Source organism: Zootermopsis nevadensis, unplaced genomic scaffold (genome assembly GCF_977971745.1).
Source record: "Zootermopsis nevadensis isolate Lab colony 2312 unplaced genomic scaffold, Znev_1.0 Znev_ptg000028l, whole genome shotgun sequence".
In the NCBI taxonomy this organism is placed as follows: Eukaryota; Metazoa; Arthropoda; class Insecta; order Blattodea; family Termopsidae; genus Zootermopsis; species Zootermopsis nevadensis.
In genome coordinates, this window is record NW_028259160.1 from 4,077,754 (window position 1) to 4,094,233 (window position 16,480).

At 37.5% G+C, this 16,480-nt stretch overlaps 1 long non-coding RNA gene across 1 annotated transcript in view; it reads right to left on the minus strand.

The window, feature by feature from the left end:
• Nucleotides 1-3,067: 3,067 nt before the first annotated feature.
• Nucleotides 3,068-16,480, minus strand: part of LOC147872321 (uncharacterized) — a 30,647-nt gene continuing 17,234 nt past the window's right edge. The window contains exon 3 of the long non-coding RNA XR_015537456.1: nt 3,068-3,473. This is a non-coding gene — a long non-coding RNA (uncharacterized LOC147872321). The remainder of the gene's footprint in view (nt 3,474-16,480) is intronic.

Sequence of the window (16,480 nt, forward strand, 5' to 3'; positions counted from 1 at the left end):
ATACTCTTTGTAAGTAACGCCAGATTCTTGCATTGCCTCTCGCTGTAAGCAACTGTTCAGAATTATGTCAGATCAAGAACAGATTATGTATTAATGACGAACACTTGAAAAAATCCATACGATTCGCAACAGCAGAAAGACGTTAAACCTGGTAGTGAAAGATTCGTCACACATGAGCAGGGTCAAATGTCTCACTAAGTACTAATTTGGTAACTAAGATTATTGAGTAACATTTTTAATAAAGTGCCATTACGTATCCATAAACTGGCCTCACTCCAAGTAAGTTTTCCCTTCTCTTCGGGTTATCCGACCAAAATCTTACCTGTATATATCAGCTCCGTCTAGCGTGCTACATGCCCCGCCCACCTCATCCACCGTGCGTTGTTCCACCCTGATAACACTGCACTGATATAAACCAAAATAGAACTCACTACGCAACTTCAGTGTAGACTGCCAGTACCAACATCAGTATGTGAGATATGAAAATGTGAACGCACAAACAGATGGACAGAGAGAGACTGTCCGATTACGCATCTGCTTCATGAATTTTGTGTAAAGAACACGTGGGGTCCAACAAGACACCGAAATCAACTTAACCTAAAAGCTTGCATTTAAGTATAACGTTTTTGGCTAGCATTCGGTAATTCCAAGAACTGTATGAAATGATTATGAAAATGGACTGTCTTCTGGGATGTTGCGCCGATTTGTCTGCTTCCATCGTCAGGGGGATCATAATACTGATGATGGAGGCGTAACATATCACAAGACAGTCATTCTCAAGGTCATTTCCGTCCTACGTAAGAAACTTCCTATTTTGGATCGAGGGGGGGGGAGAGATTACAATAAAAGTTACGTAGGATTTGAGGTTTTCACGGCGGTGAGTCTGAAGATTGCTGTATTCTGGGTTGTTGAGCGATGACTCACCCTAATGATGGAGGCAGCAAGGACCTCTGAAACATCGGTAAACTTCCACCAGACAACACGGCGGAACAACCCAGAAGACAGCCATCTACAAGGAAAGTTGTCAAGCTCGACTTTAGACCATCTCTTGTTACCAGGGTCAGAGTCAGAAGCAATTTTAGGTGGAGTCGGAGTCGGTAAAAATGTACCGACTCCGACACCGACAAGAACAATTTCTATGTCGTGCGAGCCGACGGCGGTCTCACGCTTATGGAGATTCTACGACGCGTTGAGCCACATGGTGTGGGAATAATGCTTTGAAACTTTGGCTCCGGTACCTTAAGAATACAAACTGTCTACAAATCAACCGATTTCTGCAATAAACATTAGACGTATATTTAAATGTAGGTTAAGTTAAGTTTAAAAATTAGGCTAATGATTCACGTGGTGGTGATGAAATCTCTTATGGTGCCATTTGCAATTTTAGTAGGTTTACCCTTATTAATACATATTGAGATTTTATGAAAGAGTCGGGGTCGGAGTCGGAGATTTTAGTACCGACTCCACAGCCCTGCTTGTTACCAGGCCCCACCCTATTCTCTGTGTACAGGAGCCAAGTGGCCGATGGTAACAATGATCACTGACCTCTATCTAGTTGGAGTTTAAGAAACTTTGAGGTTTTTCCTCCGAAACCTCCATACATCCTAATCGAGCGGTGATTGAGCACAGTTATTTACCATTTACGCACCTAATATTATCTTTATTGTATTATCTGTGTTTGCCTGTTATTGGCTTCTTGCTGTTGGCAAACACGTAAATAAATTAATTGAATTGAATTGAATTGAATTGAATATTGGTTCAATCTAAATCCTACTGTGTATAAAGCTAAAATAAAATCTGATAGGTTTTCTCGAACACAACTCATGATACAAAAATTGGTAAAGGCGATAACATTAAACATAGATTTCATTACAACCTACAACGTTTATAAGGTAAGCTTTTGATATGGTAAACATTTAACGAAATGCAAGACAAATATTTTCTTATTTTACTTTATGCTGTGTCATATTTCTAGTGGGACTAACTTTGAAAACTAAATTTATATCTTCAATGAATTATGCAAAGACCAATGCGGGATCATAAAATGAGGATATGTTACTTTGCCTCACGATGTAAAGTAAGTACGCCTATATATTTTTCATTCATCTCCTAAAGTTTCCGTGGTAGCAGGCAAGAAGAAGCTTAAGGCAGACCTCAAGCTCTTGAGTATAATTAATTAGGATCTCTAACAGAGAACAGTAGCCTACAGCCTTCGTTAAAGTTGTTAACATTTCAGTTAAATTCTTACTTCAAAACTTCGAAGGCTGGAGGTGTCTGTAAGTTTACTAAAAATCCGAGAAGTATTCATATTTATTCGTTATTATTAACCCAGACGTGAACATATAAATATTAATAAAACATTCTACTTTTCTTTAAGTAATTAAGAAATATGTTGAAATTGTCATGGCATAACGTGATTATGTGGGATTACGGTGGGACCATTTGAAAGTAATCACAAAAATTTAGGTTATGAATATGTAACAACAGTTAAGTCATGCAGAGGAACAATGAAATAAAATGGCATTGATGACATTGTTCTAAATGTGTCATGGGTTAGCAAATCATTTCGGCCTTTAAAAGTGGTTTTAAATTATCGTTCTCAAATAGCAGAATAAAACAAGAAATTCCTTCATCTATTGTAGTGTCAAAGAGGGGCTTTTCTGGGCGCCAAAATTTGATACTAAAACACTAACTTATAAACTTTGATTCTTTGAAAATATGTTTCGCCTTGTTCAGATTTAATTTTCAGTTCAGATTTTGTAGCTGATTTTAAGAACAACAGTTTTTTTGTATTATGTTTCTCCCTATTAACATGAGGTAATTTCATCAGTAACATCACGGCTTCTTCTCCAGTCAGTAATTATCACGGGATGACTTCAGTGCCATAGTTTCCTAATGATTTTTGAGAAAATGTTTGTAGTTCAAAACTAGACCCAAACATCGAAAGTTCGTTTCATTTAACCTATAATCAATTATAATTATAAAAATCTCAATATTTATAACATTACTTTGTTGTTTGAGAACGATAATTTAAAACCACTTTTAAAGGCCGAAATTTAACCCCGTGTCATAATTATCTCCATATAATACAGTCCTTCGTAAGAAGCTGACGGTCCCACAGGTTATGAAGAGATTTCCTGTCTTTTATAGAACCATAATGCTCATTACCGCTTTCACAAGACACCGCCACTGGTCTCTCTCCTGAGCCACATGAAGTCAGTCCACCTCGTAATGTCACTTTTCCCTTAAAATTAATCTGTATTATCTCCTATCTGCGTTTATATCTTCGAGGTGGTTTCTTCCTTTAAGGTTAAAAGAATCCATACAACTCCGAGGCCTTTCCTCTCATAACAAACAGTAGTGTTTAGTTTATTATACTTTGCAGGACAATGCTCTGTCGACTAGTAGCTACTGGATCATTCAATACATTCACAGCTATTTGTTTCTGGATACCCTCTCGCCTGTCCGCAAACCTGAAGACGCTCCGTGTTCTGGTGAAAAGAGAACCTCGTGACACAGAACTCAGTTTATGCAAAATAAAATAGCAAAGAGCATTCCTGGAAAGCGCTTGTACTCCTGGAGTGCACCACTCAACTCTTGTATTGTCTCGACGCTGATGCAAAGGACCCAGAAAATGCATTGCGGCCGGTATGTTGACAGTGTACAAATAAAAGCGAAATAAAACACGCTGGGCTTTATTTCCGCGACTGTCACGCTGCAACGCTATTGTATGTGCCGTTGCTAAGCAACAGACTGCTGCCTACTACTGGATTCATCTGAGCAAGGAACAGTTTCCCCAAACATCCGCAACAGCATTCATTTATTATTTGGTGACGTAACCAACACGCTCGTTCTATACAGTGCAGAAAGCGTTCATAAACGGCGTATCGCTCAGAATTCTTCGAGTGCACTATCCCCGGGTGTGTTCAGTTGCTTATTATGTGGTCACGTATCATTCCAGCTATTTTTATAAAATAAAAACAAATTATGAATTATATACTGTTGCAGGTTCTTATATGAAAATAAAATGCGATTAACATTAAGGACAACTATAACGTAAGTAACAAACGAATCATGGTGCATACCAGTTCTTCAAAAGTTCACAGCAGTTAGATGGTCGAGAAATTTCTTGTTATTAAAGGAAAATAATTTTAACTGCCCTACTCACATCATTGGATTCGTCAAGTTCCACCAGTCATCTTAAACCTTGGACCATTCCACCCAGTCCACACCCTCGTACTCTGTTTCTGTAAGGTCCATTTTAATGTTACCTTCCAACATTCGTTTTGCTTGTATACATTTTTCGTGAGAATTTTTTTTTTTGAAAAATTTCATAAGTCTTCTGTGAAGCTGAGTTCACAGCGTACTGAGTCGGTACGAATCAAAATGGAATTCTCCCGTCTGCTTTCAGTGCATCACAACCACACGATGCGTGTAAGCTATTATGTCAACGTTACACAAAGATCAAACAGAGTTTAATAACATTTACCGAAAAAATGCCGCTCATCAAAGGGGGGGGGGAAATACACAATTAGGAGTTTTGTAATCTTTACTTTTCATTAATTATTACTAGGGTAATGAAAACAGGAAATATTTGAATTAGTCGGATATGGAGTACACAAACTGAAGATGAGAAATTTGTAAATTATTTAGTCAGAAACCCTCAAGTGAAAGTACCATTTGGGGAGAATAATACTAAATTAATTTTTAAAAAAATAAGATCGCTATTCGTGGACTGGAAAGGAACCGGTTACGGGCTCTTTATTTAAGGTTCTGCCTATCGCAAATTCTCAGTGAACTGGGTCGTCTTTAAACCCATTAGCCACGCAATCTGTGTACGGTCCCACTTCAAGAGCAGTTGAGTGTACCTATTACCCATTGCAGCAGGCATGCATTAATATTCATTCGACATGTTGTCGACATCGATTAAATGTTTGGAATTCGAGTTAATTAAGTTAAATAAATTCGAATGCAGCCTTCAACATGATGAAATAATGTAACTCTCAAACCTTACACCCAGCGAAGACATGTTTAAAGAGACCATAATCTACGCTTGCCTGTAATTCACGCCCTTAAAGGACACTGTCAATGTAAGGGCACTATAAGGGCAAAGGAAAAGCTAACTCATCAGTAACACGCAGCGTGGCTCTTTCGAAATCGCCTTACTGAATCATATAATACAATTCGAAGTCAAGAAGGATGAGAAGCCAAGGTATTTAGCACGAATGAGAAAGGTTAGATATGCGTACAAAAACGGAAAAGACCAAAGAAAATACCAGACGAGTGGGCAGGAGTACAGGTGGCACTCGATTTACGCCGGGGATGCGTCCCTGGACAAACCGACGTAAACGGGATTGGCGTAAATTGAAACTCTTTTACAATGTAAATCAATGGGACGTCAATGACATGCGTTCCCAGCACCCAAACATTGATCAGTAATATAATGGCATTACATTTAAAGCTCTGAAATAACGTAAATATAATAAAGGGAATTTAAAAAATATATTTTATACACTTACAATCGGCAATTCGTTGGTCCCCGCGATTGACTGCGATTCTTTCATGTGATTGATGTTTACAGTCATCTCTGCTGTTATGCGATAGTTGCATTCATGTAAGACGCCGACTTATAGAAAATCGCGTAGTAAAAATAACCCCGGTACCTCCGCAGAGATTAAATTAGTCCTTTGAAAGTTTAAAGCGCCAGGAATGAAACTGCATAAGAGCAAACTCGCATATGCAAAAGTTTGCATTTCACAAACAGCTTTTACCGATTCATCGATCTCATTGGAGCAAATTCGAGTTAACGAAACATACGTAATTGCAGAGATGACTGTATTTATAATTTTTATTCAAAATCAGCGATGTAAGAATTACGATTTAGTATAAGAATCAGTAAGAGATACATTGTAAAAGTTGTAAATATTGTTTTTCACTATTTGACTTGCTGGTTTCAAAATCGGCGTTATTCTGAATCGGCGCAAATCGAGGGCTACCGGTATAATATTAAAATGTATCTGGAACAAAATAAAATGATTCGTGTTGTTCAGAACAGAGACCGATGGTATGTTATTGTGAATATGGCCATGAACGTCCCATGAAAGTCTTGACTAGCTGATCAACTATGAGCTTTTCAAAAAGCATTCTGCTGCATGTAGGTAATTAGGCTTAGTTCATAGTATACATAAGATAACTTAACGCTGCAGTTGATATATAACGACATTAAATAATTCTACCATTACAATCTTCGAGTTCAAAAATTCCCTTCCAGGTCTACATTGCCCTGACGCCGGTCATCCTAAGGCGTTTGCGTGGTTTTCCTCAGCCCCACCAAGCAAAATTTCGAGGTGTAAGTTAACACTTGAAAAGCTGGTTAGAAAATTCCGTAGTTACACGGAACACAGAATGTAGACAACAAATATGCTATATTATTCTCTTTATCATTGTTTTTTGTTCCATTCTTTGTCCAATAGCAAATCAAAATAACCAGAAGTCTAGATGTAAAATACTTCAAGTTTTGATTTGTGAACAAGGTGCAAAAGCTAAACTATACTGTGGGTAAGTTGGTGGCACTGTTGTAAATGTACCTGCTCTGTCCCCTTACCCCTAGTAAACATAATATCCAGATTATCCTGTGTCTACATGATACAAGTAAACTTTGATCCTCCAGGGCCGGATCAAATTGATTCTCCTGGGTTAAACATGCGACAGATGGGGGATATTCAAATATTGCCCCAGCGCACACCAGCTTAAGATGGAGAACTTCTAACTGCCCCTCTGTGTAAAGGACGTTCAGTTTCTATTATACATTGAATCTATAAGAGTTTGCGTATAACAGAAACTGAGCATGGACTCTTAGAGTCCATGTATAGTACTGATACAGTTTTTCAAAATAAATATTAAGTTCATTTTAATTGATAATTTCATGTGTTGACAGACACAGTTATACAGTGAAGATGAGTCGAATACAGACGCAAACGTTATTTATTTATTGTTTTATTTAATGACACTTCTTCACCTCCATATATTATATAAGGAAGATGAGCTAGAAAGAATATAAAAGGAAAATGCTGTATACATACTTTAATGCAGGCATATTATGCGATAATTTCTGTGGAGACTGAATAAAGCCACGTAACATACTGTGGCCAGGGTACCAAAATTCCTGTATACGAGCTGCGGGCACTGCCCGGGCTACAAGTTCTGCAGCTGTAGATAATAAGCGGTTCTTGCCTAATGTATTTATTCATAAGTGACGTCATATCCTGTTCTGTGCGAACACGGCCGCCTTACTTCTTGCTAATTTAATCTGCGTCCCGCTCTCGCTTGTTATTAACAATTAATAACAACACTTACACGAAGGAAGCAAATAAAATATTAATAGGACGACATGTAACAACCGACCGTATTTCGGCCTGTCTCACAGTGTTCTAAATTCACAAGTACATTGTCGGAATTACAGTGTACACTATTACCAACATATAATAAAACGCGGGCAGTTTTACGAGACTTCGCAAAGTAAAACTGTTCTGGACGAAACAGGCTAAGTTCATGCTTAGATTATTCTACTGGACTTTCTCCATCACCAGAATATTACAAAATTGCAACGTTTCGGAATTTGAATTATACTTCCGTCATCATGTAAAACGGAAGTCGAAAAGATTACATGTAGGGCCCCCTGGTTGAGGCCCAGGTTCGAGACTAGCCAAACCAGAGGACTCCCTTTTTACCTGATATCGAAAGTAGAATCTAGCTTCCGAAACGTCGTAACTTTACAATGCTTATATGATGGACATGGTCGATATGACATATAACGCAACGTAACGTGCAATCGTCAGAAACCATCAGACGTCGACTGATAAGTCTCTCAGGTACTTTCGGACATGGAACATCCGGCCTGAAGTCATCTTCCCATTATGATTTTATTTTATGCGTTCATTGCAAATGATAAAAAAGCAAAATACTTAAAAATAAGCGACGCCCACCGTCATATCTTCTGGGAAATGGACAATTTTACGAATTATCCTGCATGGGTTTCACTGCGCACTCTCAATTTAATTTAATGGAAGAACAAATATTGACGATGATTTGAAACAGGCTACTGATACGAATACTACGTCCTGAAAGCGGAGAAGTAGCAGAAAACTGGAAAATTTCATTCCCAGGAGCTTCATACACAATTTGTATTCTTCAGCATATATTATTAGCGTCATGAAAAAGAGAGATTCAAGGAGAAGGATATGAAAATGCAGATTGGATTCAACCGGCTTGTGATAGTGACTCTTGTAACAACGACAATAAAAATTCGGTTTATATAAAATACGTGAAATTTCTTGAACATCTGAGCGACTGTCAGCGGTAGACCATTCCTCTGCTTTACGACAACGTATTAACAACCTAATCTTCTTCTTCTTCTTCCGGTTTAACAATGTTTGTACATTTTCCGGTACCCTTTACGGGTCCCCAACTTTTCAGTTGGCTTGATCTATGGACATTCGGTAGGACTCCTTGGACGAGGGATCGGTCCGTCGCAAGGCCTCTCTCTACCTGTACACAGGACAGCACAACACAGAAAAACATCCATGGCTTGAGTGGGATTCGAACCCACGGTCCCTGCGACCAAGCGGCACAAGGCCCACGCCTCAGACCGCGCGGCCACTGCGGACCCCACAACCTAATCTAAACGAACCTAACCCAACCTTACCTAACCCTAACATAACATAACCTACTGAAGTTACGTAGTTTCTAAACACACATGACGGCATTGATATAAATGATGGCTAGGAATAAACAGAGAGGAATTCCCTCAGAGGAGCATGAAGCCTAACAAACTAAGGGATATACAAATTGCGATCAGGACCCAATACGGGACACGGGCTTCAATAAGTGCATCGACAGATTACGGATTATTCCGTAGAAGGTAAGCAACTACGGGCATGAGATCGAAACGCGGGTGTGCATGCAGAAGAGAGGGAAGGGGTAACGCAGGAGATAAAGGCACTGCACGAAACTGTCTTCGGACTCATGGGGCACTCCGTATTGGTGGAGTCATTGAGGTCAGAAGTAGGCATGACCCACTAGGGCCTAGTGCAAAGATAGATGGATAGATAGTGGTGATGCCATTTACTGATGGGTGGCGTGCAGATGGTGATATGGAGAGTGCTGTGATGAGATTGAAAGAAAGGGGGGAAGAAAGAGGAAGCAGGAACTTCTGCTATTAATCTCGTCCAATTTCCTAAAGCACTTTTTGTAGGCACGCCTCCTTCCTTTTTGGCCTCCCGCGCCATTTATTACCGGAACCACTAATAAGGGAAACAGTAAAGAAGGAGAAACCATGACCGCTGTTATTCAGAATCCGTTAAACATTACAATTATACAAGCAGCTTCAATAATAACACTACGAATTCAAAGGGGTTCGGGTGTAAGTTCAGAAATTAGAATCCAAACATTATTGCTACTTTACAGCGTATAAATCATATTATCAGTAATTTAGCAAAACCACTTCGACCTTAAGCTCACGTGAACATTGTATAATAATATTTACATACATATTACATATTATACGACACAGAAAAGCTCCATAAAAAATAAAATATAACATAATGCAATTTATATTGTAAATGTTATAAATAATTTTAACAATATTATTTTAAAACAAGTTTTGTGTATAGACTGGAAAAATAAATATATGTATTGATATAACACAAACATGACGCAATTAAGATATAAATTATTTAAAACCAGTAACATGATTTGTTGAGTATTTTCTCGTCCATAAACTGTCAGGATTTACCTTCACAATTACCTTGTTTCTATACATATTTTCAATCATTATATTGTTATTAACTTTAAACAAAAGATAGTAGTTCAGTGACGAACACATAATTTCCTTTGCAACCTTACTAACCTTAATGTAATTTACTGCGTATTCTTATAGAGCTAATATCAAATTATATCACACTTCATAGACTCAGAAAGTACTTTAATCCATCGTATACCGGCGTCTCTTTTGGCGGAATAAGGCGGCTGTAGCGTGAACCTGATCACTCACCTCAGAGATGAAGAATAAGTGGGAATAGTTTCTTACTGAAATGTGTATTGCGTGTTGCATGTAGAAGAAGCCTAACATGACAATATCTACCTTAATACGTGTGTCACCAAAGCTTACAGATTATAACTTACTTGGATTATCACTTTGGTAGGTTGCATGCATAATGCGTTCAGTCTTTTGTGTTGTCCGTACCGTAACATAGCTTACTACGATCGCTGATAATGGCATACATCGAGGCGTATTCTGAGAGTACAATGTTATGAACTCGATCCCATACACAAACTTTTCTATATCAGAAAGTACGTAAACTGTAGTTACTGAACATTGAATGGGGTCGAACCACAAGAATAGCGTACAAAGTTATGAAATGGGTGATACTGATAGTGTGATTTTACCATCAGTTGATCATTTCCAACTTTTCCACAGAAAGCGAATATAATATTTTACGAAAATTAAGTTCGTAATAGAATTTAGAAACAAGAACGTTTTATATTTATTTCCGATGCTTCATCGTCTGTACAAGTTTCAAAATAGTAAATAGTAAAATTATTACGACTGATAAACGAAAAATAATTGATTTTTGGATTATTTAACAAAATTGTTTTATGTGCACATGTCAGATGTTCTAATGTTTTATAATCAATGATATATGCATATGGGAAGATGTTAGATATCACAGGCTCACAAGAAATATAAATTTAACTTCCGCAAGCAGCTTACCCCGTGTAGGGCAATGTAATGATGATTCCGTAGCTCACTCACTATTTGCCTAAAGAACATCGCAAAATATAAATACATCATTAACTTAAGGTATTGTAGATGCGTCATATTGTGAATTAATAGTATTAAAATATATAAATATTTAAAAATAACCGTCAATCACAATAAAATTAAAAGATTAAAATATCATATTACGTTCCCTATCGAGTACTCGATTTACATATGGAACTTACACAACATGTTTCGGCTAAATGTAGCCATCTTCTGGTGTATTATATATAAACTTTTTACTGAATTACTTTTTACGATTTTAATGATTTTTAATGATTTTTCTTCTGATGTTTTGTCCTTTATATTGATTCACCATTCGTTGTAGTACCATTTGTTGTGGTTACATACTTATTAATTTATAAATATCACTACCCTTCCCAGAATTTAACTTTATTATTTATGATTTATTTAAGGATGTTCTAAGTTACTCAAAACACAACGCATCGAATTAAAATATGATTAATAAATAAATAATTAATTCGCAAGTATACATAAGGAAAGCGTTGTGGTTTAATTTAAGGCTCTATTTCGGTATGTCTGGAGGGATTGCAGAAAACCTTCATGACAGCCAGTCTCCGGCCGAGATTTGAATCCAAGACCATCCGAATACAATGCATAACGGTGACGTCTGGCTAATATTGTTAAGAATGCTTTCCTCATCTTAGAGGTAATACAGAATTATGTAACTTCCTGTCTGTGTGTGTCTTCGTATGTAAACGAGGTGGCGAGACTATTTTTGTTATAGTCGGCTGATACAAAATCAAGATACCAATATTATTTCAAAAACAAAACAAAAAACATTAAAACCGCATGTTATTCTACAAAGCACGATTTTAAAAGTGAACACTTGTGTATTATAAATGAAATTAATGGCGATGCCTGGCAATATATAAATTCTGTATCCAATTCGTTGCAGCACCGGAAGAAGAATTTGATGCTGTTAGGCTTTGCAGTGCTTAACCAAGTTCCCAAAGGTGATCGAAGGTAATAACAATACACATGATCAGGCCACGGCCATCTACGTATATTTTGCATCATTAATGGATTCAAATTAACTACATAATGGTTGCGAGGATGGGAGGACACATTTTATTAAATTTCGTTTACGTATATCTTTACGCTGGATACAGAAGTTTTATATAATTTATACCCATGATGCAGGATTTTTTGTTACTATTTTTATTACGTGTAATGTAATTTTATTTGGCCAGCGACGCAGTGGTTGTGACTCCATATCCTAACGTGTGTTTACTACGAATTATTTTCGCGCTGCAGGCACACGCAGGGGCGTGTGTGTGTGTGTTTGTGTGCGTGCTATTTCGATAACATTGTTTTATATAATTTAAAACCTGTTCATATGTTACTTAAAAATATGCGTTGTAAATGAGTGTGGTACAATCTGTTTTGTCTGTACAGCCCAATACAGTAATGGAACTCATTCCTAGTACAGAACAATGCTGGACTACATCGTTCACTTTCCAGTTAATTATTCAGAAACATTCTAATAATCTAAGTTACATACGATACACTGTTTAAAAAACAATAGTGTAATAACCTGAGATTCAATCATCAAATACACTCTGTGCAGCAAAAATCAAGACCAATCGTCTGTATTATCGTTCACATAATCAGACATCACAGTTAAAGCTGGGTTAATTTATATTAGGAGGGCATGCTCGTACTCATCCTGGTTTGGTCTGTTCAACTACATGCAAACCTCTCCGACACAGAACAAATAGTTAAACATAATTTCAATTGCATATATTTTACGCAGTTAATAAAGATATTACGGCGAGAGAATTCAGCCTTTTGTGGCAGTTTGAAGATGGAAAGTCATAAACAAGACAAGGCAAGAAACATCACAAAAATAAATTCTAACATTCCGTCACGAGACACGTAGAACACAGATGTGTAAATTATAAAAACGAACGGAATTAAATTGGCACTAAAACTCAATGAGAAATATCAAAAAGATAATATTTAACGAGATGTTTTAAGAGACATCTGATAGCACCACTGTAAGGGGTTTGGAAGTCATGGATATATAAGGATGCTGGAGTACCGATAAGTGACTCTGTAGTAGAACGCTCTCTGGAAGATTGCAGACATAAGCAAATGGAAGTCATTTGCAACATTGAACCACATATCGCGTTCGTCGTCGTAATTACCATAAAACATATTGCAACCTTATACGGTAGGGAAAGATTCATTCTTCAATGTCTTTTCCAAAACTTAATTACAATTTACCACGGCCGAAGACACCACAACATGCTATTTTCAGTGAATGAAAAGCCTACAGACGATTTTGATTGTCACGTTAGCACCAATACTTCACCCAGTGGCCGTGGTTATTGCGTAATCTCTGAAGTGTCGTAAGGATGGTTAGGTTAGGTTAGGTTAGGTTAGAGAAGCAGATGCGCAGGAATTTATACGAATGGAATCACACTCCAAGCAACCTTGTCGCTGGCATTACCGAATGTTTGAAATAGAAAACAACAGCGCCAAGAAACCAACTCCGCAACAAATTTAATTAAAATTCTGAGTGGTATCATTCAGGTATTGGATGCCTGCAAGCATTTCTCCCTCTTTAAGTTCGGTTAACTTACGTTAGGTTAGCCTATAGAAACGAACATTGGTGTCGTCTGTTTGTGTAATTAAAATCTCAGCGTCACACTCAACAAATATGTTAAAATAATTATAAATAAATTTATTTTATGCAGTTCGTGATGAAATTAGTTCCACATTTTACAGTCTTACGAAGCAGAAACTTAGCGTTACATAAATTCACTTGTTGGAGTAGGGTATGGTTTCTAGGTTAATTATGCTTGTATTAGTAATCACGAACAACCTCTGCATAGCATACAACTTCTGGTTTAATAACACTCCTTGAATATGCATATACGCAAGAACCACAAAATAACAAAGAATTATTTCAGTAACCACCATCCAAGACACGTAAACACGTATATTAGTGTTGATCAAAGAACACGTGTTAATGCACATTTAACACAGACATTCATCACTGTTGACAGATTTGAGTCACAGTGTCGGTTCATGTCTATCTGGCTGACTATAATAATCCGTAATTAATAAATGCGAAGACACTATGAGCCTGTAGAACCAGACAAGGCAATACGTCATAAAAATCAAAAATTATAAGTCACTCACAGAATACGAAAGGACGAATATACCTAATTCAAGAAGAGAACAGAACACAGACAATGAAACTGGAAGGAATCCTTAATGAGAGAAAAGTCAAAGATGAATTAAATGCGCGTTGTTCTATGACGCATATTTATGAAGCAACCAGTTTCGATAGGTACAGGTATTGGTATCTAATGGGTTTTCTTGTCGTGTTTTAAGAGCACTTCATATAAACAACATTAAGACAATTTTGAGGCAGTAACAGCAACATGCCATAAAGCAGCTCACGGTTTGTATGGGTATTCCATTCTACTGCCATTAAATAAAATAAAAGGAGCTATGTAGCACGTAGCTTCATGGCAGTCAGGTGGGTAGGTGGTAGAGCGAAAAGTATGCCTTTATTTTCGGATATTATGAGTCTTTTAAGCGTCTCGTTAAGAACTGTTTCACGCGCTCAAAAATTACGAATTGTTTCGCATGTCTTCCACCCTCTGACGTAATTACTCTACATCATTAACTGCTGTAGGATGGCCCGATGCATAAAAATCCAGAGGCTTTAAGTCACGTGGTCTTGCAGGCCACAGTTCAAAACACGGAAAATCCACGGGCCCATGTTTACATAGATATTTGCTTTGTTTTTGTGAAAAGAACACGCCTCTAAAGTGATGCCATGAATATTTCATAAACATCCTGGATACGTAATCCATCGTAATCACTTTGATCTCACTAACTCCACGGAACAGAGTCCTTCATGAGAATATAATAAACTTCTTGTTCAGTCAACCAGCCAAGAAGTTCTCCGCCTTTTATGCAACACGAGGTTTAGCATCGTGTTCACAAAACCCGAAATGATCCCTGTAATAATCCAAATGAATCCAGCCCGAAACCTCACGACATATTTCTTGAAGATCAATTTTACGGTGATTCCATACCCTTAATTGTACTATCGCCCATCAGAGTGCAGACTTACGCGTGGCCGAGGGCGTCGGTCTTGATTTCGAATACTACTCCGCGTTTGTTAAGTACTGTGCTGTCCGCTGTAGGTATATATTCTCCCTTGACACAAGAGAAGGAGGAAATACCTTGGTGTCCTAAATCTTATTCAGACAAGCGTTATGACTCAGACAGAGCGCACCTTTCGTCGAAGTTCTAAATTCCCAAGACAACAAAACAAATGTGATAAACAGATCCCTATGTACGAGTACAGTACGCGACTGTAATCTTGAGACTTGTAAGGAATGCAGGAAGTCCGAAGCGTTAAATGCAGACGCTATCTTTCCTCCTACACCCCACTTCCTCGCCCCCGCAAGTCTCAAGATTACAGTCGCGGACTATATCTTCCATTCTAAGCACGTAAATATCATATGCACCCTACCAGTGAACTCATTTTCTGAGTGTACAGGTGTTAAATGGAGTGGGGACAGATAGCTTAGTGAGGAACTCAAGTACACATTCACTAAAGAGACAACTGTATGGAGTAGTTACAGTAACATGTCAACTTGATTCGTTCAATACAACCATCGGAGTTCTCGTATACCTGCTACAAAAATGGATGTTAGAAATCGATTTAAAATTTATGAGATAATCGATACTGAAATAATATTTACATATGTACGCCCTAATGTTAAAAAGAATGATATTCGTATATTTCGCGTAGTTAATATTAGCAAAAACGTAAACGTATATAATGGATGATACCAGGTGGTGCAGAGAAATTACGCCTCTTTAACGAACAGCTCTAAATATAGATATAAATACGAATAAAACTACCAAAAACGAAACAAATACGAATTCAGTTTGGTTACTTCGTTACATATAAAATATTTTCCATTTTGGACGTTAAAAATAAGTACTAATTCAATTACATTTTGTATCTGAATCGACGTCGGATGGAGCTACATTTAGCCTAAAACAAGGATCCAGTTTCAGTTGGTACTGATTAGCCTTACGCACTCTTCGACAAGAATGTAAAAATATCCATTTAAAGCAATTTTAACGTCACATTTGCACCGGCAGGTACAATTTAAGCGTGAAATTAATGATGAAATGGGTTTTGATAATTATTAGTAATATGAAATATACCTCCAACAGTAGCAACCATAATTCGGTTGTAATTCTTTTACTTACAGACATACCCAGTTATACTTACACCGGATAAATAGGCCACGACCACCTCCTTAACCGTCCGTTTCAAGTTACTAACTGCGCAAACCTCAAGAGTGTTGTGAGTAAAACTTCTGCTCCCTTTACAGGAAGTCACTGGTTAAAATTTCAGTCCTGAAACCCGTTAGCCTAGAAGACTTTCAGTTTTCCTCAGTCATGCCTTACAGATCATGGGATCATACGTTAGATATGGAGCGAACACTTCTCAATCCATTATTCATGGCTGTCCTGCAATTCAGCGCTATATAGCCTAAGAAACTAAGAAAGTGTAGTAAATACAATTCTTCTATCTCATTTAACGCTGAATAAAATCTAAATATTACTGATTATGCAGCAACACTGCTGAAACAA